Below are 27,157 nucleotides of genomic sequence, written 5' to 3'. Positions count from 1 at the left end.
CACTAGTATTTGGTGCATATCTATTTATGGTTGTCAGCCCTTCCTCTTGGATTGCTCCCTTCACAAGGATATAGTGGCCTTCTTTGTCTTTCTTAGTGTTGGTTTGAAATCTATTTTATCTGCAAATAAGATAGCTACTCCTGCTTTTTTTTTTTTTTTTGGTTCCTATCATGTGGAGTATTGTTTTTTACACTTTAACTTTCAGTCTATGAGTTTCTTTTTGAATTGTGTTTCTTGTGTGCAACATATTGTTGGGTCTTGTTTCTTGGCCCATTATGCCAGTGTGTTTCTTTTGATTGGTGAATTGAGACCATTAACATTGATGGTTATAACTGATATGTATTGACTTATCTTTGTCATGACCTTTTCTTGTTGTTGGATTCTCCTTTTTTGCATTTAATTTCTTGTCTTGCCTGATGGATTCATTCTGGGCTTCATGGGGTTGTGACCCTCATTGTGTTTTCCTAATGTATTGTTTAAAATTTTTTGGAGTGCTGGTTTGGTATTCATGAAGTTCCTCAGCTGTTCTTTGTCATGAAAATATCTTCTTTCTCAATCAATTTTGAAACCTAGTTTTGCAGGGTACATCAATCTGGGTTGGAGGTTGTTTTCTTTTAGGGCTTGAAATACTTCACTCCAGGCTCTTCTTGACTTGAGGGTTTGTGTTGAGAAGTCTGCTGTGAATATGATGGCCTTTCCTTTGTATGTGATTAGTTTGTTTTCTCTTACTGCTTTTAGTATTTTTTCTTCTGTTGCATTTCTGGAATCTTGACTATTACATGCCTGGGAATAGATTTTTTTTATATCATGGCTAGTTGGAGTCCTATATGCTTCACTTATTTGTATGTCAGATTCTTTCTCCCTGCTTGGGATATTTTCTGCCATTACTTCTGTGAACAGTTTTTTATGTCATTTCCACTATCTCCTCGTTTCTTCATTGACTTTGATCAGATTTGTTATTCTTCTTTGCATCATCTAGCATCTGCTGGATTGATTTCTTATGGTCCTTTGCTATTTTTAAGAAATCTTTCTTTTCCTGGTTACTAATCACAATCATGTCTTCTATAACTGATATTCTGTCCTCACATTGGCTCATTCTGTGGTGTATACTTTCAATGGAGTTTTTAATCTCCTGGATATCTGTTTGGATCTGTTTTGTTGATTCCATTTGTTTCCTATGCTGGGATTGCATCATCCTCCTCAGCTCTATTTTTCTTTTTTATCTGTGTCTGTTCTAGAGTTACACATGTCTTTTGCTATGGACACAATCTCTCTTGTTATCTGAGAAATTATTTCTGTTTTTTATTTTTTCCAGATCCTCTTTCATTGCCAGTTCAGGGAGTCCAGGTGGTTGAGTTTCAGATTGTTCCATCTTGTTGCCCCTTGGGATTGCTTTTGGTGACCTGGAAGTCTGTTTTTGAGTCTTGTTTAGGTGTCTTCTCATTTCAACTGATGCAGTCTGGTGCACCTTTATTGAGGGAGACTCTTTGCTCTCCCAGTGGGCTTCAATTCTCAACAAGCCTCAGAGAGGTCTTCTCTCTATTGCTCACCACTGTGCCACTTCCTGGGTTCAGAATGATGGCCTTGAGTTCTCCACTGGGCTGTTGTGTGGACGGGATGCTGGCTGGTGTCTGCATGCACTTACAGATAGTATCTGGGTGGGCCTCTGGCTGTGGCCTGCATGCCTGTGTAGCTGTTGTCCGGTGGGCTTCTGGCCAGGGCCTGTGCACTTGAGCTGCTGGTGTCAGGGCGGACTTCTCATTGGGGCCTGCACACACTTACTGATGGTATCTGGGCAGGCCTCTGGCTGGGGCCTATGCCAGTGAATTCTTTTAGAAAAGGAAACTTTGACTATTCTTTTCTTAAAATTTTTCTTGGATTTTCTTTTTGTGTTCTTATGCCCTGGATTTCTAATTTGTCTTTTTAAGCCTCTGGACTATGTATCATAATCTGTCCTTTTCATGATATATGTGTCTTTTTTGTCAATTTTTTTAGATTCATGTGCATTTGTGGGAAATTATACATAAGAGCCCCACGTGACTCCCTGCACGATAAAGTGTCACGACACCATTTTACACCATCACCAACAACATTAACACTGACAGCAGTGTCTGAGTCCTGATGCTTCCTCAGCCTGGTCCGGTCATTTGCACACTGGTCAGGGTGTGGGGCTGCTCACTGCAGCCTGGTGTGGGAGTGACTTCAGATTCATCTCTCTGCTTTTCCTTTTTGGATGAGATTACCTTTTTCTGTAGTATTTGGCTAGTGTGGAACAACTGGTCACTACCTAAAGGTTTTGTATGCTACTTGTATTATGTACCTTTGTTTGTACCTTTGGGTAATTGAGAATAAGATTTTTATCAGAACTATTGAGTATAAGCTGAAACTGGGATATATGAGGAAATAAAACCTCAGGGAACTTACTGTTTACCATGTCACCATGTCAGTGTTTGGGTACCAAGGTCCCTAGCTTGTTTTATGGGTGATGTCAGATTTTTTAGTTACATTTAACAGTAGAGAAGAGCAGTTAATGGAGGCAGAATGAATATATTTTCATCTTCCAAAATTCTATAAAATACCTAATTTACTAATGTTTCTCTGAATTGGTTTTTAGTGTCGTGAATTCATTACTTTGTACTGTTCATTGCCATTTAAATGAGTGGAGGATGGTGAAGGAATTGTGCTCAGTATCTTCCACATTGACTTGGAAGGGCCTTCATGCCTTAAAGCCAACCATTATCTAGGTTATGACATTAAAATGACAGATATTAAGGTCGAGAATCACCATTTTTATTTAAGTCTAAGGCTTGAAGGAGTCCCTATTTTTCTATGTGGTAATAGTTGTGTTATGATGAAGATGATGGTAAGAATGATAGCGTTCTTTGATAGGAATCCCTGGAGAGACTTTTTTCTTTTGTGAAATATAGGATACATACATTTATTTCCAAAATTCAAAATACCAAGGGGTGTAACCATAGTGCTTGATAAGTAAGTATGGGAAGACCTGATCTAAGACTCTAAAAATTAGAAAATCATGTTTATGATTTTTTTTCCTAGGCAGTGATTCAGGTGGGAAACTTTACCACCCAGTTTTAAAAGAAGACTTCAAAAATATGCACCTGGGGTATCTGAGGCAAGGGGGCCTCAGGTTGGAGCCCAGCCTGGGTGACTTTTAGAGGCTTAGCAAGACCCTATTTTAAAGAAAAGAAAAACCATGAAAAAGCTGTAGGGATGAAGGGATGTAGGGATGTATGCATAGGCCCAGGTCCAATGCTCAGTACTGGGAAAGAAGGAGAAGATAATATTAACCCTGAACATCTCATCATCTCTCCTGAGATGGATGAGGAAGAGCACATTCTTCCCCTCTTAGAACAGTGGTGGCTTCCACAGAACTGGAAGAGAACTTTCACAGGGTGGATGAGCAGAGTGGGTTACAGCCACACTGCTAACCTTGGAGAGGTTATCTCGAGAGTGAACTGGGAGAAAAGATTCATCTGTGAATAACGAGGAGCTGTGTTGTAGTTTCACACAGGCTGGAAGTAGAAGTGGCCAGGGCCCTTCCCTCAAGGTGCATTAAAGTGACTCCAGTGCTGCCTAGAAGACATCAGCAGCACCTCGGGAGTTCCCGGGGTTCAGCTCAGGTTCCCCCTGCTCTGCTTTTCTGCCCTGGTTTTCTCTGGTGACCCAAGCCTGTGATGTAGGAGCTTCTCATGCTCAAAACAGGTTGAAGTCACTGCAAAAATGGGTTTTATTCCATCATCCCTGAGTCTCATGGATTATGTATGTGAATCAGGGCTAAAATTTTCAGTTGGCCAAATTTGTTTCTACAAGACCTGTTTTTCTTCATTATTTGTGTTTTTGTATTGGTGGAATTGCTTACTGGAAGCTCACGTATTGGAGTTGAAAGTGTAATTTTCAGTCCATTTCATTTCTCTTAGAGACTTTCTGCAGTGTTATTTACACGAAGCCTTCTTAAGCTAGTACACAATGTACTGTGCATTGTAGTTCATTACGAGGGCACACCAAGAGGCAAGAGATTTTCTTCTTTTACCTAAGAAAGCTTCAGTGCATTCATAGTTTGTTTTCCTCATAAAGATTCGTTTGGAGGACAATTATATGGGACATACTTACAGCAAAGTCATCTCTTTTCCTGACAATGCCAGGTGAGGTCAGACCTTAGAGTCAGGGATCCTGGGCTGAAATCTTGTCTCTGCCATGTATGGACTTTAATTTTGGACAGAATACCTACCTGATCTCATTCTTCATTGCCTGTGTTATCACATCTAAAGCAGGAGGTTACCACCTTCCACCTGGTGTCATTATGAGGATTAAACAGATACAATACATGAAATAGATGGGCATGCTGCTCAGTCAGAGAAGGTTAAAATTAATTCTTGCCTGTCCTGTGCTCAAGAGGAGAATGTAAATAAATGCCAAGATTGACTCTTTAGACAAGGGTGTGATAAATCAGTCAAACGGAAAGTCATATGAAACTCACCAATTCAAGTTCAGTATAAAAAGAGTAGCCTTATTCCTTGATTTTCTATAAATAATGTACCTTTAAAAAGCCAAAGTCATTTTCTCTCAGATGTTTATGGTAACTGGCCCTGGACTTTCAGGTTTTAAGACAATGGTTAAATATGATTATAATAGTTATTCATTTTTTTTTTCAGTACTGAGGATCAAACTGAGGAACTTATACTTGCAAGGCAGGTGCGGCACCACTGAGCTAAATTCCTGGCTCAGTTATTCATTATTTTTAAGTAATGGGACTCACTGGTTTGTTCTCGAATGTGACTTGGAATTTTTGCTCATAAGAATATCACAAATTTTTTATGTGGAAACCACATGAAGGTCCTTGTAAAGACATGATTAATATGAATATCTTTCCTCCATATTCTCAACTAGATGATTGAGGATCTCCTCAATGGCAAGAACAACACTTAGTTCAGCTGACTAATTCACCAGATGGTCGGCAAGGAGGATCCAGCCACTGGTTCTCAGTGGACCAGAGACATATTGTAGAGCTGTGATTCTGAAAATTATCACCAGATGGGAAGTGGGATGGGATTATCGTGAGAAAACATACACTGGGGAGATCAACGCCTCGGGCTTTTTAAAGGTTCAGTAGAAGTACTAATCAAAAGGATTATGGGGAAGATAGTTAATACATTAGAGAAATAATGTCCTGAGCAATGGGGATGATGGGATTTAAAAATAATCTGGATAATACTGGGCAGGTCATGGCATTCAAACATCAGAAGTTATTGAGTGCAGTTGTAATGAGCAGCACAGTTTGAGGTCCTGGTACCAAGGAAAGTATATAAGTATGTATATAATTATTAAAATACACATTCCAGTGAGAAAGAAAGATGGAACACAGTTAAGCCTTACTTAATATATTCAGCCTTAATAAATCAAGAGAATGTGGGAGCTATCTCAATATGAAGTTAGAATATCATGCCTAGTTCCCTGATCTGAGCCAATTCTCAGACTTTAAATCCATGAACTAAAGAGTAGAGGTCCTCATGGAGAAAGACCTTGGAACACCAAGCGAATGCAATTATTTCATCAGTTATTTTTCAGTAGGTGCACAGCCATTTACCCAAGTAACTGCACACTGGAGTGGAGGAGTTACTCAGCCCTTTCAAAGGGTGTGTGACACAGGGACACATTGACATTGATACCTGGGGACCTAAATGCCTCTATTAAACCCCATTCCTCCCAATACAGCGGGAATGTATGGGGCCGAGGAGGTGACTAAATGGAGCTCGAGCTCTGATCTGACTCACAGTAGGCCCAGTGGATCCACAGACCTGGGCCCACTTCCCCTCGTTGGGAGAAACCCACTGGAAGAAGGAAGTGCTTGGAGAGCCCTACTGTAGGGAGACTTCTACTGTGGGGAAAGCTGATGTGTGTCCTGCTACTTTTCTATTTCCAATTTCCAAATGGAAAAATAAGCCAAACAGAAAACTGGAGTTGGGGTTTGCAGGTGGGATGAGCACAGACTACGGAGCAAGTGGCTCCAAGTGGTGCACATAATAGATAAGGCGTGTGCTTCCCGCATGCCCTCTTGCCCTAAGCCAGTTGCTCTCGGAGCCTCAGCTGAGTTCCTCCCTGCCAGTCCCTCTTGGTTACAGGGACTCTTTTTACAGCCAGAGGCTGTGCCCCACCCAGGGAGCGAAAGTAAGCAGAAGCAGGAAGGTAGCCATAGATATACGGACGTGGGCCCTCTGTCCTCCATTCCGGACAGCTCTGAAAGGTCATGCCTGCTCTAGCTTCTTGTAGAATCAGCTGAGACCTCTGCTGTAGTGATAGCAGACTGTGTGATCAATTTATCAGTCAATTGGTCACTTTTGAATGTCTCCCTCTGTCTACTTTTCCTGCATCCTTTTGAGTTTTCTTCTTCCTAAAATTACTCCTTAATAAAACATCTGTAAGCAAATCTTGATCTCAGAGTCGATTACCTAAGGAACCAAATTAATACACATAACATTATTTATCATGTTATATGTTTATAAAATATATCATAATAATTACAGTGCTACAAAATGCTGGCTCACCTAACAAGCACACAGGAAGGAAATAGTCAAGGAGAGGCAGATTTCTATGATATATCTAATGTTAGGAGTAACATTTACAAAGAGTTTGTTTATGAGAACTAGTTATGTGTAATGTTAAGAATATGTGATATGTGTGATATAAATGAATGCAAAATATTGTCATATTTATATTAATAACATTTCTCAAAAAGAAAAATGCATTGAAATGGACGCAGTCATCATATAAGAGTGGTAGAACTATAGTGAAATTTTCTCTTTCTTCCTGCATTTCAGGTACTGTCCATTTGGAACATATTTTTGCTATAGAAACTTTATTTCAAATAGTCCTTGTATACAGTACAAAATAAATTACTTAACAAATAAATATATGGTATGCCATGTTTGAAGGTTAGTTTCTATTTTAAGAATAAGATTTAGCATAGTTGGAATTAATAGCATCAGGCAGCTGCAGCTGCTCATGGTAAGAAAATGATACAGTGCTCGTACAGATAGTTGTGATGGATCAGACTTGGGCGCAGGGCTCAAAGGAAGTTCACAAGACATAGGAAAGCAGAGTCGAGAGAAACAGAAATGCAAAATGTGAAAGATCATATATCTTTTTCTTTTTTTTTGGTACCGGGGGATCGAACTCAGGACCTTGAGCTTGCAAGGCAGGCACTGGAACCACTGAGCTAAATCCCAGGCCTGATCATATATCTTTTTAAAATCATGTTTTATAAAGCCACTAGTCAGGTATAAAAATCGCAAATATCATACTAACATTATACCCAGAATACACTAATAAGTTTTTGGTAGAAGGAAGGAAGTTGAATTCATTCCAATAGCCATCAATAGCACTATTTAAAAATATGTTTATGTAAATGTGGAATAAGATAGCTATGGATGAATTCAATTAAAGACAAAAGAATGGAAGTAAAGCATATGCTGTCAATTAAATTATGCTTTCCCAATATATGTTGTTCGTACTTATGTCCCAATGTTATTAAAATCAATTTAATAAATGACAAAATAAATTTCACAAGCAGGAATTGCTTGAACATTTAGAGGTGGAAACAGTGATATGTGGACTAAAGTATTAGAAAGGTTATGGAAGAGTTGGAAGTTGGGTTAGACAAGATGACATGACGGGTACGTGGAGAGGTATCTTGTTTTGTACGTACAGACAAACACGATAAGGTACAACAATAAAAATCCGTATATCACATTATGAATACAATAGTAACTAAGCAGTCTGATTTGAAAGTTTGATCTAAAAATGGCAAGACAGATGCACTGAAGAAATCATCTGATAGGTGGATCAAAATTGGAACAACTTTGAGATTAAATTATATTTTATGAAGAATGAAGAATCGGTGTGGAGAGTAGAAAAAAACCACGAAAGTGGTAATAGAAAAATTGATGTGGCATCATTAATTTCTGCATCCTTGTATCCCTCTTGCCCTACTCACTGAGTGGGATATTTTTAAAGTATGGAGACTTGGGCAGCAGTCTTTCCTAGACCCGTGGAAGCCCACGTAATAGCCGGTCAGGTGACCACGAAAGGACCAGGGGGCCCCTTGCCATCCCCTTGTCTGTCTCAGCAGTCAGGGCAGTGACCAGCTGCAGCCCGCTGCCGACCGAGCCCTCCTCCAGAGTCACAGCTTTTCTCTGACCCTTCCCGAGTTTGTCCCCATTCCACTGTGCCCTGCCCTGGTGCGCAGTCAGGCCTGGCCCTGCCCTGCTCATGAGATTCATCAGAGCTTCTAACAGGACAATGGCAGGGCCCAACTTAGCATGCTGTTAAAGAGAAATAAATAAATGATGAAAATCTCTTTCAGAAAAGATTTGCTCAAAAAGCTTTATATTTGCATTTGCTTAGCGACCAGTGATAAATTGTGTTTATCATGTTCATGTTCTGTGAATTTTCAGTGTAGTCCATCAATGGCATAACATTTTATATGACTTTGTAATAAAAACATTCATTTTTCTTCTAAAATCTGTTCAGATGTTGGTAAATTAGACGTAATCACTCATATGCTTAAATTGTTAGGTACACTTACTGCACATTTACTTTTCCTGTCAAACTTTCCTGACTAAAACTATGTACACATGAGTGCTAAACTGAGTTATTAAAGTACCAGAAAGCTTCTGAACATAATCTTTCTTATCCAATAGTAACTCTCTTTCTTGTTATTTTGTGTGATTCTCTGTGGAATTCTTGACTGCAAGTCTGCATCAGTTCTAGTACATATGCAACACACGCACAGGCTGTGTCAGATTAGCACAGCCACTGTGCAAATCAGGATGGAGATTGCTCCCCAAAACTAAAACTAGATATCTCATTTGACCCAGCTGTTCCCCCTCTAGGTATTTTCTCAAAAGAGTTGAAGACGTCACAGTACTGAGACACATGCATACTCATGTTTACAGCAGCACAATTCATAATCACTAAATCTTGGAAGTGGCCTGTGTGCCCATCAGCAGATGAATGGATAAAGATCATGTGGGGTTTACACACAATGGAGTACCACTCTGCCATAAAGAAAGATAAAGTTGAGTCATCTGTAGGAAAATGGACACACCCAGAGACCCTGATGTTCAGTGAAATAAATCAGACACACAGGCTTAAATATCACATGGTTTCTCTCTATGAGAAACCCAAAATATAAATAAAGAACAAATAAAAGATAGGACATAGGAAGTAGGGAGAGAGATCTTTCTCAAATGGGGCAAGGACCAAGAGATGGGAAGCAGAGGGAGGGAAAGAGGGGAAGAGGATGAAAAAAGAATTAAGATGTGCTCTGTACACGCACCGACTCCCCATGGCAAATGAAAAGGTTATGTGCTGCAAACGTACAGTTTAAAAAAAGGAAGAAAAGAAAAGCATAGTGTGCCTTGTCTGGAACCTTCGTGTCTGGTGCTAGTGCCCACTTCGAAACAGCCCCTTTCGTCTCTGAGTTTGGCAGCACAAGTCTGCTTTAGTCTGGTTAAAACCCGGCTGTGGACCTTTCAGCGTCTGATCTGGACCAGCGCTTGCACACCCTCCCTAAGGCACTGTCTTGCATGGAACAGCTTTTCAAAGACATGTAGGGTGTATTTATCTGAACATTTGAAGCTATCTAATATTTCTCACTTGCATAATTCTCTTCTCCAAATCTGTGTGACCTGTTTCCTCAACCCTTTCTCTCATGACATAGTTTCCAAGTACGGTTTCATTCCAGTTATCTTTTTTCAAAATTCACCTTTTTTAAGTTCATACTCAAAGAGATGGACTGTACCCTTATGCTTCCTTAAAATTTGTCTTTTAAACCCTAATCCCTGGTGAGGTGGTACTTAGAAGCCGGGCTGCTCAGAGGTAATTGCATCCCATGGGCAAAGCTTTGATGAGGTTCAGATCTTATGAGAGTCACACGTGATGCCCCCAGCCCAGCCCCGAGAGGAAGGCAGGAAGGGTCCAGCCACACTGGTGCCCTGCCCTTGGGCTGCTCAGCCTCCAGATGTGTGAGAAGCAGTGGTGTGAGCCACCCATCTGTGGTATTCTTGTTAGGGTCACCCAAACCGACTAAAGCATTGAAGTAGAAAAATAATTACTCCACATATGTTTTGATCAATATTTCCTAGCTTTAGAAGAGTGTATCATTAAATAGCCAATTGCTATGTTAAGTTAAAAATAAAAATGCTTTGCAAAGTGCAGACAACCTACCAAATGGACCAAAGGCTGTTAGGTTTTACCCAAGGAGAGGACTAAACTGAGGTACCCTTAGAAGGGGAGGGAGGGGGTGTAAGGGTGGTTAACAGAATATGTCATAGGAGCTGAACCCCCAAATCATGTGAAACTGGAGGGGTGAGGCAGGGCAAGGGGATGATGCAGGGAGAGTGATTGAAGTATGTTTCCTGTGTGGACAAAGTTGCCAAGATGAAGTCCATGAACATAAACAACATGCACTAATAAAAGTGTGGGGAAATAATGAAAGAAAATACATTGCTGGAATTATTATATCCTAAGGGACGGTGGAAGTGGTCGTAGGACAGAGATGATGGACACGTGTTTGGGTATAGAAAGCGGGTTTATTATGTTGTATTTTAGCATTCACGAAGGAGGAAAGTAGGAATAAGATTCCCACATTTAGTTCACACAGAGTAGTAGAAGGGCTAAGTCTGGACTCAACAGGACAAGTGCATTTTATAGGCACATCTGAGGGATTGAGTGGGGAGCTGTGGTCACGGCTGCAATGCACTGCTGGTCCACTCGTGGGGTATCCAAAGCATATTTCTAACACGCCCTGTCCGATGATGGGGCCCAGAGTAGCAAGGAGCCTGCGTATCAGCACAGACCAGCGAAGCAGGTGCTGTCAAAAGCCGTGTGTGCCAGGTTTAGGGATCAGCCTATGCGGAGAGTGCTGCTCGAGCTGAAGAGCTCTGCCCTCTCTGGGTGGAAGGCTCAGGACTCTGCACCCTGGACGTTAGCAAACCACACAGAGCTCAGCAAGGTGTGCAGTGCCCACAGCAAACAGGGAAGAGCTGTCTTTAATATTCCACGGTCTTCTTTTCTACCATTTTTCCCTGTTGCTTTGAAATGGACTTTTAAACTGCTGTTAATCAAAGTGTGCAAATTTAGTTCTTGCTCAGCACTACCTGTGTCTCATCTTTGATCTCATTCCTGGGCCTTTGGAGCTATTATAAGATTCAGATAAGGCACTGGACCCATGAAGTCATGTGTCATTTTCATCTCCTGTGGCGTCCCAGTTACCTAGGAACTTTGTCTAATGTTCTGTTTTAATGTCCTCAGCTCTCTTAGCAGTGAGAAGCAGGAAGGAGTCATTGTGAAGTCAAGATTTCTGCTGGCTCAAGTCCGCTGTTGTTGAGGCTTCTCTGTGATGGCCTGCTTGGAGACTTGCTCACTCTCTGCTGGCACAGCATAAAAGTCAGGCCACCTTGGTGCCTTTTCCCCAGATCCACTTCTCTCTGTTTCTCCATAGCTCCCAGTGCTCTTTGACGTCCAGGTGATACTGGAGCAGACAGAGCCTGGTTGTGCAGACCCAAGGGACAGCACATACTTTCTAATTCGTGGTAGAATTTGAGACCAGCACTGGCTCATCCCAACAGATCGGAGCAAATCCTAGGGCCGTAAGTGCTACTTGACTTGCCCTGCTTTAGGGCAGAGTCAAAATAATTGTGCCAGGGCACTTTTTTTTTTTTTTGGTACCGGGGATCGAACTCAAGACCTTGCACTTGTGAGGCAGGCAGTAGAACCACTGAGCTAAATCCCCAGCCCTGCAAGGACACTCTTAACACTTTCTGGAACATTTTTTATTAGGTTCATGAGGAAATGCAGGAAGGGTGGGTTTCTGTTGTGTTAGGTGTGTTAGTTAGGATATTTCTGTTTGTCAAAGCAAATGGCATTTATAACTCCTACTCATCTGCTACACAAGGGCTGATGGGGAGAAGCTGGGCAAAAGGCTCAGAGCTTTAATTGTTCAGGATGAGTAGTTTTAGACACGTAATGTGCTGCATGGCAGCTATACTTAATAATGCTATTCTGTAAACTTGGAACTTGCCTAGAGTCACAAGCACGCTCGTGAGCTTGTGTGTGGTAATTATGTCACAGTGCATCTCAAAGCACTGTGCTGTAATATTACAGAGATACAGTTTTCATTTATCAATTACTGTACCTCAGTAAATCTGGGAAATAAAAGAAGCTGAAAATCTTGTACGTGCCTATTTCCAGCAGATTGTCAGGGAGTAAAATTCCAAATTTGTCTACTAAAACATTCAGGAATATATTTGATGTCTACTAATAGTGCAGCTTTTTTGTTCCATTAGCCTCACTATATAGCATCTTGCTCTTATTTTTGCTTCTTTTACTCTTGACATGATAAAACAATATCAACTAAGATATTTACCTATTTATAAAAAAATAGAAATAGACATTTCCCCACTATGACTGCCAATGTCTTACAGTTATTTTCTTGTAACATTATTTAGGAAATCATTTCTGTTCTTTTAAAACAATTCTTCTTTTAGCCCAGTCATTTTCTGATTGGGTTCCAGTCTGGCTTCATAGCTATCACTCTTGTTTGATATGCTTCCTTTTCCCTTCTTGTTTTCTATGCCTATATTGCATCTGATTTATCCTCCAGGTCTTTATCTCCTTTTTTCTATTCTACAAGCACTTTGAGGCCAGGCATAGTGGTGTCATCTGTAATCCCAGCAGCTCAGAAGGTTGAGGCAGGAGAGTTTCAAATTTGAGGCCAGCTTCAGAAACTTAAGTGATTTAGTGAGACCCTGTCTCAAAAAAAAGAAAAATGCTAGGGATGTCAGGGGTTCAGTGGGAAGGCTGTGGGTTCAATCCCCAGTGCTACAGTAAATAAATAAGCTTTGAAGTTATTTTATAATGCTTTTCCTCTACTTATGTTCCTGTAGATATTTTCATTTAGTCTAAAAATATTCCTTTCCTGTTATTTTTAAAGAAGTCTCGAGAGAAGGGGAGACAAGTACATTCACCCAGTTTGCTGTTTAAATCAGGAAATACTCAGTTCTAAGGCTTTCTGATCAAACACAGGGTATAAAACTTTGAGTTACATGGCAAACACACGGCCTGCAAGATGGTAAACTGCAATCATTAGGAAAACAGGACTTAAAATATTCCTTAAATTAATATATCTTCAGCAAAATACAGTTCTCTTTCTCCTTTGACTAAACAAGAACAGTGTGAGAGGGGCTGCTGGTTGTGGTGGCTGAAACAGTGCCCTGTGTAGGAGAGTGTGGAGTGGATTCTCAGTGTCATGTTTAGTGCAGTCTAATACTCAAATTTTGACCGTTTTCCCACTTACCAGTGAATACAAAAGCTTAGCCAAGTGGCATAAGCAGACAACTCCATGCCTGCTTTGACTAATAACAGCTCGATGAAGTAGGAATTAAACCTTATGACTTCAACTTCCTCAGGAACAAATGCGAGACCGAGCAACGACAGATGTGTCTAAAAAGTTATGGGCATTTTATAAATGAAAAACAACACAGACTTCTTAATTCAATTAATTCAATTAATAATCAATCTGAAGATGAAAAACACAATGGGAGGAAATATTTTCAAGCTACATGGCCAAGCAAAGATTTTTATGGAGGTCAGATGTAAAACCCATAAACACTTCAACAGTAAAAGAAAATCCAATCAGAAAATGGTTCAAACATGAACAGACATTGAGATGACAATTCTGCACGTGAAAGAAAAGATGTTTAACATATTTGAAATTAGGGAAATGTATTGAAAACTACCGTGAGGTATTGCTACCTATGTCTCAGAACAACTACAGTGTTTAAAAATGTGAAAATACGAAATGCTAGCAAAGATCTAGAGAAGTGAACTTGTAGACACAGCTGCGAAGGATGTGAAGTAGCACAGTCCCGCTGGAAAAACATGTGGCAGTTTCTCTTGCAACCAAACACGAGTCATACAGCTTAGCACTCTGGACCATTTTCTACACAGAAAGAACACATGTTCACGCAAAACTCTACACAAATATCCTAAGAAGGAGGCTCTCTGGTGTTACCACATTGGAAATAATGCACAAGTGTCCCAAAATGGGTGAATGGTTGAACATTGCTGTACATTTATACTACAGAATATTACTTAGCAAAAAGAAGGACAACAAAACCCAAAGAAACAGCAAAACTATTGATACTGATCAATGTTAAGAGCTATCAAGGGTGTTACAGCAAATGAGAAAAACCAGTCCCCAAGGTGGCGAACTGCAGCATCTGCACACCTGCACTGCACAGAACAGTGAGACTGAGGCAGGGGGAGGTCAGCGGGCTTCAGAGTTTAGGAGCCGGGGTCACAGGGTTGGGTGGACATGAAGGGCACTGGGCGGGAGCCTGGCGTGGACCGAGCGTTTCTGAATCTTTCGTATGGCGGTGGTTTCACACAAGGCTGCCAAGACAACAAACTTAGGCATCCACAAGTGAGTGCTTGCGAAGTTTATGAAACACAGATATCCCTGCAGACAGTGTGGTCAGTGTTCTGTTCCCTCGGGAAGGTGGGTGAGGGCAGCGGGAGCCACTCAGAGCAGTTTCTGAAACTTCCTGCGAGTTTACAAAGACTCAGAAGTAAAAGAAGAATCGGGGAGGCGGTAGATAAATGCAGGCAGCTGACAAATGGGGAAAGGGTGAGTCCCATGGAGTCTGCACCCACTGGTAGTATTGCACCAATATATAGTAAGCACAGTAACTAGTTGCTGAATGAGAAAAAATGTCTTTTGAAGAATATTGTAGGGTTGTACTTAGAAAACATTTGTTTTATGATGTCTTGTCATTGTTTCTGATCAAATGTATATGGCAAATACAGTGTAAGAGAGATAAAAGCACAGTTCTTCAAAATAAGGTTTACCTATTTGTTAGCTTTTACATATAAAGGAAGTTTTTGATGACTTTTTCAACGTGGGGAACGTTTTATTCCAGAATGAATGCATCAATGTTAAAGTGCTAGGGAAAAGGGAGAATCAAGATTTGAACCATTGACATGCTACGTGTTTGGGGTGGGGTGGGTGCTGCAGGTAAAGGTGCTGGAGAAATGTCTCTGCATTTTGTCCTCAAAACCTCTAGAAACCACCTAAATTGTAACACACAGTTGAGACACTCTATTCTAAAGAATAGACATTGATTTCATAAAAAATACACAGATCAAAATAGGAGTCGAAGTGTGTCACACAAACTTCCATGTTTAACACGACACATGTTGTCTCCATGTCAGCTGCTTGGGCTTTGTTCCTGGCTTCACAGTTGTGTTTAGTTAGCCATCAAGAATGGATGGGAGAACGATGAATACAGTCTCCTTTTATCTCTGCTCTGGATTCCAAAGGAGTTTAAGCTGGAAGGATTTTTTATCATTAATGCAAATTCATCACTCAAATTAATCGGATTTGCGTAACACTGACATATATACATATGTTGTGTATTGATCGGGCTCAGTGAGGAGAAATAATCACACAGACCCATATCCACATGCTGTGTGCAGCCACCACTGCAAACGTCATTTATTTATTCAGAAAAGGAGTGCTTCCATTATGCAGTAGTAACCTTGCTGGAAATAGTTTTTTCTTTATATATCATGATGGAGGCAATGGAGGGGTAATCGCTCCATGTGGATGTGAGTGGTCCCCTGAGGTGAATGCTTAGACAAGTGGAGAAGCTTGCATAGCTTTTTCCGTGAACTGGAGGGCCAAAGACGCCTGTGAGCTGTCCAGTTCCATCATAAGATTTAAGAGTGAGTGGGGACCTCGAGTGCACATTTGCGCCATGGGCAGTGAGCACTCACTGACATCTCTACTTCGGTGGATCTCGCCAAACAACTTGCTGAGTATCACATGAAAAAAAAAGACAACCCTTATTTGGAGGAAAACTACAGTTATGTGGAAGAAACTTTCTAGGGAATAGCTTTAGGCAATTATTACTGACCAATTAAGGCAAAGGGTGTAAAGATAAAGAAGAAAAGTGCTATTTAGGCCTTGGGAATTTCCTGGTGGTTTAATTAGAATCTTCTTAAATTAAGCAAAATTGACAAGAATCTATAAGATTTTGTACTAGATACAAGAAAGCACAGTGAAATCTTTGAAGCATTGAATTAGAAGTTCTTTTCTTTTGATGTTAGGGGTATATTCATCAAGAGTGTTTGGATTTTGGAAAGGGAGTAATGATCCCAAGTTGAACTTTCATTTCCTTCTTGCTGTCAAACTAACAAATAAAGTAAATATTCCCAGATTAGGTAGCTTTGCAGGAGATCGTTTTAAATTCTTGTTTTTATTGGTATCGGTTTGCTGTACGTAGTGATCATATGCATGGTGGGGAGCTGGTGCGTGTGTGGCACGTCTTCCTTCTTCTGTCCCTCCCCTGCCTCCTTGACTTTCCCAGCTTGGCTGTGCAGAGGCAGACTGGGTGCTCCGCCTTGGCATCGGGGAGAGGGGATGCTCAGCCTGTGCCTCGCTGTTGTCCACCGGCTTCCTTGAGGACCGTGTGCCCGGGCCGCCTTTAGATCTTCTCTTGCTATCTTTATCGCCCACAGCTTCACGATCCATGTGCACAGCACACAGCTCTGAGGGAGGTGCTGGAGCTCAGAGTGTGCTGGCCAGAGACTGGAAATCATCAGTAACTGCTTCTCTCCGGTTCCTTCCATAGCCAATTCTGTGATACTGGTCAGAAGTTACATTCAGGAGAAAAATGTATAGCACTAGAATTTAAAAATGTACAGACTGCTATGGGTTCATGAATCTTTGAAGTTCTTGCTGCATTTCTGCCTTCCTGTATCTCCACCCCAGCCCGAGGTGCCCTAGCTTACAGGTACCTGCGTGTGTACAGCTGGCTGCCACTGGAAATAGGACACACCACGTTCCCCAAATATGATCCTGTTCCTGTTTCAGCTCCCAGTGCCACTCGTGGTCTCTCGGCTAAGCAGCATTAAAATGCTGCAAGCCGCGGGCGGACAGTCGCTCTCTCTTGTGTCCTTACATCCAATCGCTGGCAAGTTGTGCAGCCCCTGTCTCCCTCCCATTTCCTGTTAGGGTTAATGCCCTGCCCTTCTATCTCTAACAGTCAGGCTTTAGCTACCTCCACGGTAAAAGGCTTTGGCCTTGCACCTCTGTCGTCATTTTATCTCTCATTGCAATTAGTAAAGTAGAAAATTTTGCAAGTCCTCATCAGAGTTGGCAGGTCGAAACATAAAATCACTACTTTTAACCCCAAGGAAAGCACTACAGACGTCTGAGAGCCTCCCTCCACTTTTATCCCCATCAGCCCCGCGCTCCTGGTGGCTGGTGCACCCTTTACCCTCACAGTCTTACCCCTGCTGCCCAGCAGAGGGCAGTGGGAAGAGCGGGGCATTCTTGGCAGGTGAGTGTCTACTGAACAGGTCACTTGGTCATTTAAAAATAACCAAACAGAAGAAGCTGTAGTTATCTTGTTTAACTTGAGATTATAGATGTACACATTAAGGTGCCTGGACTAAAATATGAATATTAACATGCCAAGTTTCTTCGTCAAGCTCCACAGCACTGCTAGGTTCCTGTTCCCGTAGCACAGCTCCAACATACCACTGCCTTCTCAAGCAGGCACAAAGCCTTCTGGCCGGCAGCCCGGGCTGTCCAAGCAGGCCCCAAACTCTTTTCTTCACCACGTGCCCACGGCCTCCTCGTATTTAAGGTTTAACTGCAGACATAGCCCCGACCAAGAGCTGCGCTCAGAGGTGGCCCAGTCTTTCCCGTCCTCCTCTTATCGCTCCTCCTGCTTGAGACGCTCGCTCGCCAGATTCCCATTGACTTCCCTAAGACCCACTCCAACTGCAGCCTCTTCTGTGAATCTTTCCTCTTCAGCCCCTCGTTCCTCCTCTCCTTTAACCCTACAATACCTTGTGGGACCTATCTTTCCTTGATTTACAGTATTATTCTCTAGTAGAGTGTAAACTCTTTAAAGTCACGACTCTTCAGTGTGTTCCTCAGACATTTCCCACCTTTAAGTAGCTTCCAGTAAATATTTGATGAACTTAACTCAATGCTTAGAGGGTTAGATATTGCTGTCTTTGTGGTGATTTTTTAAAAAACCATGTGATATATATTGGTGTTATACTATACATACACGCAAGTGTACTCACATGTAGTGCATGGCCATTTAAAAATATAAAACATTTGAATACGTGAAAAATATAACATGCAAATAATAAACTAAAAGTCATGTATTGTTCTATTACAGAGTTAGGTGACTCTTTTGACGTATTTTACAAATCTTTTATATTCCTTTTTAGAAAATAAATTAATTTTTCCCAGCTTATTAACCTGATATTATATTTTAGGGTTTTTTTTTGTATTAGTTCCTTGAACATACCTTTTTAATGACTCTTCAATATCCCATATTATAAATAAATCATTCATTTATTCTCTTTTGTTGAAGTAAATTTAAATTGATTCCAGTATTTTCCTAATTACAAAATGTAACATTGAAGAAAACATTCTCGCATAAAACTTTGGACCTATTAATCATTTCCTTATAAGTGATGTCTAGAATTAAGAGACGTAGAAGTAGGTTTTAAAGTTTCTTTCAGAAATATTCCTCCAATTTACGTTCCCGTAGCAGAATAAGACAGTTCCTATTTTTTCAACCCTTATGTCATCGTCATCATTAGAGACAATCTTGACAAGTTTCACACGACTGAAAAGCTTTTGCCTGATTCTTCCTCTGCTCTTTCCAGTTCCTCTAGCCACAGCTCTGTTGCTCACTCCCCTCTGCCAGTTTAGGGTTTGGGAATGCCGGCACTACTGGATGCATGCTACGGAAAGGCGTTTACAAGTCACCTGATGCACTACTGATATCCGCTGGAGCAACATAAGTTGTTCCTGTTGTCAGCTGCAGATTGGCGCTGGGAGCCTCCACGTAGATCATGACAATGACTGCATATTCTGTTTTAACCGGAAATTGCACTTACTTGTTCCCTTTGCTGGGAATTCAACTTTAACAAAAGCGCTTACCGTAGCAACGCGTTACTTCGGGTTCTTGCGTGATGTTCAGTGGGTTGGAGTTGGTCCCTCCTGTGCGGGTGGCTTCTCGGCCTGTCCCGGTGCCCTCTGCTCGGTAGTGTCAGGCACACCCCGGCAGTGGGCAGTGACTGACTCGAATAAGCCCCGCGTCACGTCCTCAGGGTGAGGCTGTGGGCCCTGCCAGTCCTCTGACAGGAAAGCAGCAGGAGGGTGAGAAGGCCACGCCCATTTCACTCACAAATGAAAGCTCCTGCTCCTGTGTTGCGTGGTGCATAACTGTGTTGTCAGGTAGTTGTTGCTGTTGGTTTTACTTTGGAAAACAGTAGTTTTATCACTGGAACCTAGAAGTGAAGAGCTTTGCAGATTATTTTAATACATCTCTGCAAACTGTAGCAGAAAACGAAGAAAAAAAGGTGGTTTTTTTCCCTGTGAGATCAATACAGAGCTGTTATTGACAAGCGATGATTAGTGGTGAAAAATAAGATTATTCTTTGCAGATTTAAACAAACTATGGTAACAGATCTTAGATTTAAACAGTTTAGGTTTGGAGGTGACAGCCCGCATTACAATATCACCCTAATGTAAGAACGTCTGAGCGCTCATTTCACGCGGACAGGGGCCCACCGTGCAGCCCTGGGTGGGGAACGGAAGCCCCGCAGCACCCTCCTCTGGGCCTTAAGCGGCATGGGCTGGAGCAGCCCCGACCCCGCTGTGGCCTGAGGGGCGGAGAAGATTACTCCCCGTCCGGTTAGGTGGCGGAGGAAAAGTCATTCTTGTCCGCGTTGTCTGTGCCTGATTGTGAATTCCGAGCGGTGGAGGAGTCAGTGCCTCTGCCTTCGAGTGGAGCGGCGGGCCCTGCAGCCCCGCAGTGCACAGCCGAGAGGTCGGCTTCCGGCTTCCTCAGAACCCTGGGCTCCTGCGGCAGGACTGCTGTACGGTGCGCTGAGAGGAGCTGACCCTCCAGTAAGTCCTGTGAAGATTTCTTCTATGCAAGCTGCGGAGGAGACTACCAGGTAGCGTTATTAGACTGGAGCACTACTTCTGATTGACTTAAAAATCAGACGCCGAGAACTGAAACAGCAGAGCGCACGCCTCTCTGCCTGGGAGCTGAATTCCATGGAAGGACAGCGCCAGGAAAAGCTTCTAGGAGCCATAGTGTCACGAGGTCTGTAGCGAACTATTAATGTGTGTAAAAGGAGGGAAAGGCCATTTTTAATAGAAGTGTCTGAAGGGACATGTATGCCATCACAGAGCACCGGAGTTGACCATCTCGAGGAGAAATGAATGCTGATATATTTGGGCCAGATGATAGCTGGCATCTCGCTGAGTCTCAGCACAGACATACTGTGAAGTATGCAGTCGTGAAGCTAGAAAATCACTTTCAGATTTAAAAATTGAATTTCAAATGTTGTCTACATTTTCGTGCATATTGGGATTTAGAATTTTCACTTTTGGCAGGGCAGAATCATTTCAAAATATATTCAGATTCCAAAGTTTAAAAAGATGAAAACTATTTTACCTACAGAATCACCTATTAATGGAAAATTAATTATGTCTTTAGTCACTCTTTTAAATGACCCAACATGCTAAGTCCATAATGCTTTCTTAAAACAGTTATTAAAATTAAGACACTGCTTTTTGCACAATGATGAAAATATAAATCTGCCATTCACATATTTTGTTAAATGTTTGCTTCATCAAATAGACTTGTTGAATGCTTATTTTGAAATACATGTCATATATCATTGGAAGCTGGCTTGTTTCTTGTAAAAATAATTATTCACTTTTTATTTCAACTATTTTTTTCTCTTTTTTTCTGATGAAGAACTCCCAAGTATTAAATAACATGGTTGAAGAAAGTAGTATTCATTATGTTTTCAGAGCAATCCATTTACTGCTTGGTGAAATTTTACTGGTACACAATTTTTTCCATCTAAGTTCCTTTATTGTATTTCTACCTGGACAGCAAAAGATCTCAATGAGCAGTTAGAAGTTAAGAGAATGGAGCTGAAGTGTCCACCTGCATGTATACAATTTTATTTAAACTCTTATTTCTTTGTGATAGGAGGGGCCAGCTTTTTGTTTTTCATCTGTTACTTGCATTCATTTAAATAAGGCTCAGCTCATTACCACTAACAAGGCAGACACAGAAAGAGACATTCCAATTGACTGGTAATTACAGTTTCCTGGCTCTCTCTTCGATTTGGCAGAAGACACTTGTTGGAATGCTTTGGTGGAAAACCTTTGTTTCTGTCATGAAAGCAAGTGAATGGATTGCCTGGATGTCTCTGTCCATTAAGGATGAGACTGAAATCACAGCTTCTACAGTCAACTCTGCAGTTCCAAATGCCAGTGGCAACAAGTTCGATTTCCTTAAGGAATCTGAATCTTCTACAAGACGAATATACGCATTGTGATAAGTTAGTGCAAAATTCTAAAAGATGGATGTACAAATATTATCCTACTATCTACAAAAGATATCCTCCACAGATCTATTAAGGAAAACACCGTGTGGTTGGCAAGTCAAAGCAGACTCATATTGACAAGTTGAAACACACTGAAGACTGAGGAAGCTCGCTGGGCCAGCTGCTGCAATCCTCACTACCCTAAGACATGCTTTCAGGGAAAGTGACGCTGCGTGTGGCGTATGCCTCTGAGCTGCTGTAAGTAATTAAGATCACAGGTGTGCAGACTGCTATGCAGAGTTTCGTGTTGTCTACATGGAACATAACTGAAGAATATCGGGAGCATACATCTAGTTTAGTGTTTTCCTCTTGTCTCTGGTTGGTAAGGATTTGGGTGACTATTTTCTTCTTCTTTTTGTAGTCCATCTTTCTATAAAATTATTTTATATTTATACAAAAATAGTTATAAAGAAACACTATAATATTTGAGACCCTAGTACAGCTTAAGGGTAGGGTTCTGGAATTAAAGGTATAATTTATAGGTAATGGTTGCTGCACTTTATCACTGTGTATTTTGCCATAATGCATATAGTGCATAAAGAGAGAAAAAGAAAACAAGTTTAAAAAAAGCTTGATAGAATTAATTCTGAATGGGTGAGTTTCGAGTGTAACTTCTGCCTGTGTTCACACTGAGGATATGGAACAGGGTTGATTGGATTAGGAGCCTGGGCAGTCTCACTTGTGGAACGAGTCTAAAGCTGTGGATTTAATCCTCAGAGAACAGCTCATTTTGCCCTCATTTTGGCAGTTAACTGTACACTGATTCCACCAGAAATTATGTTGTTATTCTCTTCCCAAATCTGACAGTATTACTCGCAATGTTAACGCACAATTTTTATATTTCATCAAAATTAATTTATAAATGTAAATAATATACCAATAGTGAAGTTTTCAGTTTTTCTTCTTTGATAGCTGGATATTTGAGGCAAACAGTTTTGTGTAATGATAATTGAATAATTCATACATAAATGTAAATAATGATGAATGTATCCATCCCATTTTTGGTGTCCCTAGTACCAACAAGGAGAAAAGAAAGGATTTTCTTTCTCATTTTACAGTTATTTGCAATAGCAGTCTGCTATTATTTAAGCATAATTATCAGCACATGCTAAGTGGACAAATGAATGGGATTCGCCGTGGTATTTCCACGTGTGTGAGTCACACATTCCCCTGTTGTGGAAGCTCCTGTGTTGTATGCTGGAGGTGCTCCTGAGTCCACCTTCTCCCAGAGAAGACATTTGTTCGAGACAGAGAGAACTGTCAGGAGAGGCTGGGAGATAAGGCTGAATTCTGCTGGGCCCTTGGCCAGCCAGCTCTGTGGCCACTGAGTCATTTGGGCAGGGCAAGGCAGTGTTCGTGGAGAACACAGCGTTCTGCTCCAGGAAGAACAGGAGTGTGGATGGGTGAGGCAGCAGAGGACCCTGTGGGGCGGAAGTTCTGTTAACTCCATCTGGTCCTCCAGCGCTCTCATGAATTGCAGGGCGGTTTCTACGTCTCCACATCTCCTGAAGAGCGCTGCAGGCAGGAGTCAATGGTTAGCATCTTGGGTGTGGCTGTTTTGTTCTAGGCTGTGGTGTTTAGAGCCAAATCACTGCCCATTAAACCCTGTTGTAGAATCACCCCTGGGATCATTTCCACGTAGAGAAGCAGGGTGGGTGGGGAGGAAGGGAGCCCTGCGTGGAGGAGGTGTGTTCCATAATGTCACATACCCCAAGTACCAGCGTTCCTGTCATGTGGCTCCCACAGATAAGGAAGTCATGGCACAAGAAGATGAATAACTTACCTAGATGGCAAACATCAGGATCCATTCCGTGCAGTGGAGTTCACCCAGCTGTGCTCTAGGGTGCGCACACACTTCCACAGTACTGGAGAATGAAGGCGAATCAGACACAGTCTGGCTCGGTTCAGTACACAAGGCAGACATCCCTCTGGACGCTTCACATGGGAAGCAGAGGTAGCCCAGGGACTTGCTAGGGTGGGAGGGGAGCTGTGGAGCTCTTGGCTTGGGGGTGCCACCCCGCAACTGTGCAGGAGAAGTGCTGCATCCACCTTTGCTTCTGCTGTCCCTGAGGCCCTGCCTCCCACAAGTAGAGAGCGTGTCCAGACTGCTGCACACATGCGGCCCTCTAAGCTTCCTGGCAGCTACTGCTGCGGCAAGAAGTGACAGCATCTCCTTTTGGTCCTTCAGCCCTGCTCAGGCGGATGTCCTTGCAAGGTTCCCCTATTCAGAATCCCAGCTGCACGATGCACACTTTGGACCTCCCATCCCTGCCCTCTAGGTGGGATCGTGACTGGAGTGGAAGTGGGTGCCAGGCTCAGTGTCCACAGACCTCGGAGAGCACACGTCTCTGCACATAGCCCACGGTGCCGTCCTGCAGGGGGACAAAGAAAGAGGTGTCTCAGGGTCCTGCAGCAGGGCAGCAATGGATTTGGCACTGTGCTGGTGGTGGCAGGGAGTGGGCTTGGTGGGATTGCAGTAGGGTAGGAAGTGAAAGAAGGCACCCAAAGAGCTTTGTGGAAGTGGTGGTGCCTGCGCTAAGTCTTATGGGTTCTGTCGGGGCTTACAGGAGAGAGCCAGGTCGGGGAGGGGAGACAAAAGTTCACGGGCTCCAGCAGGAATGCAGAGCAGTGAGTGGAATGGAGGTGCTGGGCATGGCGTGGAGGTGAAACTGTAGCACTGAGGCCTCATGGGAAGTAACTGCAAGGTCAGGAGCATGGCTAGAAACGAGAGTGATCAGAATGAGCAGCAGAAGGATGAGGGATTATGGTTTTGTTTTAGTCTCTGATGTCTGGGCCGTGGATTAAGTCGGAGCCTTGAGCTTGATCTAATAATTGCACAGTCAGCTCTTGCCCCTTTCCCAGTGCCTCAGCTGAGCTTCAGTGCAGATCACTCACGGTTACAGAAAGGCAAACCCAAGAAAGCCCAGCCTCACGGTCAGCAGAGCTTCAAGGTGCCTGTGCATGTTTCAGGGGAGGAGCAGCATGGCCTCCTGGGAGTCTCAGAGTTTGAGCATCACAAAGACGCTCAGCTCGCAGCTCTGACAGCGTGTGTTCATTCAGTTCTGTCCAGGAGATCAAATGCTCATTCGGGAGTGTCTGGGGATGGGCGGGGTGGGAGGGACAGGAGCAGGAGGGGAAAGAAAGGATGGAGGCTGGATACGAAGTTCACCACTCCTCCACGGTGAAGGTATTTACTGTGTACCACAGACATGTACTAATACAATCACAAAGGAAAAAGCGTATTTTAGAAGCATAGTTCTGCTGTAAGCAGTGGGTCAAGTTGAAAGTCTTGAAGCTCTTCTTGCCGTGAAGCTGTGAGTAGTTGGATACATGACAGAAAATACTTCCCGGTGGATTGCTGAACTCTCGGGGTCATGAGGCGAGTGCCCTGAGATGACACACACAGGCTGAGGGGACAAAGCAAGCGAGCAGGACAAGCCTGGGCAACCGTAGACCTAGGGCTTCGAGGCTGGTGTGCACTTGGGGTGTGGGACATTTGAGAGCAAGGACTGGGCTTGAACACGTCAAGGACAAAGTGAGGCCTGGAACGGCAGCCTGTGCTCCTCCAGGTGCTGCACCCGTCGGGGAAGGTGGTGGGGGGAAGTGCCTGAAAGCACCCGCTGACCGGAAAGGGTGTGGCCATTCCTTTAACCAGCTGGAAAAAAATAGTATCAGTATTACTCATGATGACAATCGTCTCCCCTGGTTGTTTCAGACTATAATCCTCTCATAATTATATTTCAATAATATAATTATTATTCAACAATTTGAATATGTGAGATTTGAGTATATACTGGTCATGGGTAATGAAGGGGCTATTAAGGCCACACCAAGTCCCCAGTGCCACCTGCCTCGTAGGAGCTGAAACAGACTTTGTGTGGGGAAAGCATCCTCAAGCCAGCTCCTTTGGGATCCTGACAGTTAATATTAGCAAAACATGAAGTTACCATAAACAAGATAGCATGAAAAAATAGTAAAGACAGCAAACAGTAAATTCAGACAATCAAGGACTCAGAAATAGAATACTTGTGTTCAAAGTACTTGTTGTGAAACAGTGCTGTTGTTGATGAAATTTATCAAATGAGCAAAAACCAAGACTAGGAAATGACTGAAACAGAAGCATCTATTTGATGGGCTCCTTGTATGTGGGCAAGCATTAGAAAGGTAGACTAACAGGTGTGGTGAGTGGGTCAGTGATAACTGTCACGCACTATTGTGAAGGAGGGTGTGCATCTGTACAAGTGCTCTTACCGTGTCAGGTTTATGTGTAGAGTCTGGTGCCACATTAGCACTTTTTGGTAAATACTTTGCAATTACCTGGGTTCATGCATAAGAGTGATCATTAAATCAGTCACGCTGGTAATGATAAAAAACAAAAACAAAAACTCAAAAAAAAAAACCCCAAACACCATAACCAAAACCAAACCTAAACCAAAAAGGACCTGAATAACAGCATGCATTTAAGAGAAAATGAATTATGCTGAACCATATGATGGTACAGCATTCAGCAGTGACACCTGGTCTAGAGCTACATCGTGTATACCATCCACCATACAGTAAGCCTCAGAAACAGCGTTCTAGGAGAACAGACGAATAAGCACTATTTAAAAATGGATAGTATATGTTAAAGGCACACATATGCAGAGTAAAATATAAAATATAAGTGAAGTATATAAAATACAACATAAACACATAAATAAAATATTTACATATTTGTTTATAATATCCGTAATATACAATATAAGCAAAGGAATTATAATATTAGATCCTAAGATATGACAGCAGGTGAAATAATATGTAAACTGTAGTCAACTTCAAAGTTAGCAAGCACGTTCAATTTCTTAGTCCAAATGGAGGTCACTTCAGTGTTTGTTTTAGCCTTCCCTTTATTGTTTATATGCACCCAACTTTTTTAAGTATAAAAGTTTTAGAACTTAAAAAATTCTATATTTGTATTTCTGTATGACTCATTTTAAAATTTATAATAATCTTTTGAATGAAAGTACATGTTTATAAAAATGAGACTGATATAAAAGGAGACAGATTTTACCGTTAGCTATTCCAATTTACTCAGTTTATTGCTGTTGCTTCATGGTGTGATCCTTAGAGATGAAAATTGCTTTTGAAAAAAATGTTCATCAGCTCTGAAAATCAATTTGCAAAATCACTAATAGCATAAAAAACAGTATTTTAATAGGTGAACTGGTTCGGGTTCTCTAGAGGAACAGGATCAACAGGAAAAAAATATGCGTAAATAAATGGCAGGGGGTTACTAGATAGACTCACAGCATCTGCGCAGGAGCGTCCACAGCGGCTGTCCGCGTGCTGGAGAAGAGGAGAATCCAGCGCTGCTCAGTCTGAGAGGCCGGAAGCCGCAGAACAAGAGGGCTCACGGATGCAGCTCCAGCCAGAGACCGCAGCCTGGAAGCTCCCTGCAGAGGGTCTGTGTTGAAAGGCTGAAGGAGCTGGAGTCTGAGGTCCGCAGGCAGCGGCAAAGACACACATGGTCAGGTGCCAGCCAACTTCCTCCCTCACACGCCTTTCTCCTGGGCTGCAAGCCTATTGGATGGTGCCCCACAGTCGGGCTGTTCTTCCTCTTTCAGTTGGCTGGCCTACCTGCCAGTCATCCCTG

General features: G+C 42.3%; 1 protein-coding gene and 1 long non-coding RNA gene across 3 annotated transcripts in view; one reads left to right on the top strand and one right to left on the bottom strand.

Annotated features, from left to right (window-relative positions):
• Positions 1-27,157, top strand: part of Clvs2 (clavesin 2) — a 76,586-nt gene that overhangs the window by 26,976 nt on the left and 22,453 nt on the right. The window lies entirely within an intron of this gene.
• Positions 1,043-27,157, bottom strand: LOC106010685 (uncharacterized). Its single transcript, XR_015442570.1, has 3 exons — positions 26,812-27,157; positions 23,309-23,897; positions 1,043-23,040 (listed from the first exon to the last, which is right to left on the bottom strand). It is a non-coding gene; the product is annotated as an uncharacterized LOC106010685 (long non-coding RNA).

Source organism: Heterocephalus glaber, unplaced genomic scaffold (genome assembly GCF_053883595.1).
Source record: "Heterocephalus glaber isolate CG9 unplaced genomic scaffold, H.glaber_assembly_v1.0 deba00001550, whole genome shotgun sequence".
Taxonomy (NCBI): Eukaryota; Metazoa; Chordata; class Mammalia; order Rodentia; family Bathyergidae; genus Heterocephalus; species Heterocephalus glaber.
The sequence above is the reverse complement of the archived record's forward strand: the minus strand, read 5'-3'. Positions and strand labels throughout refer to the sequence as shown.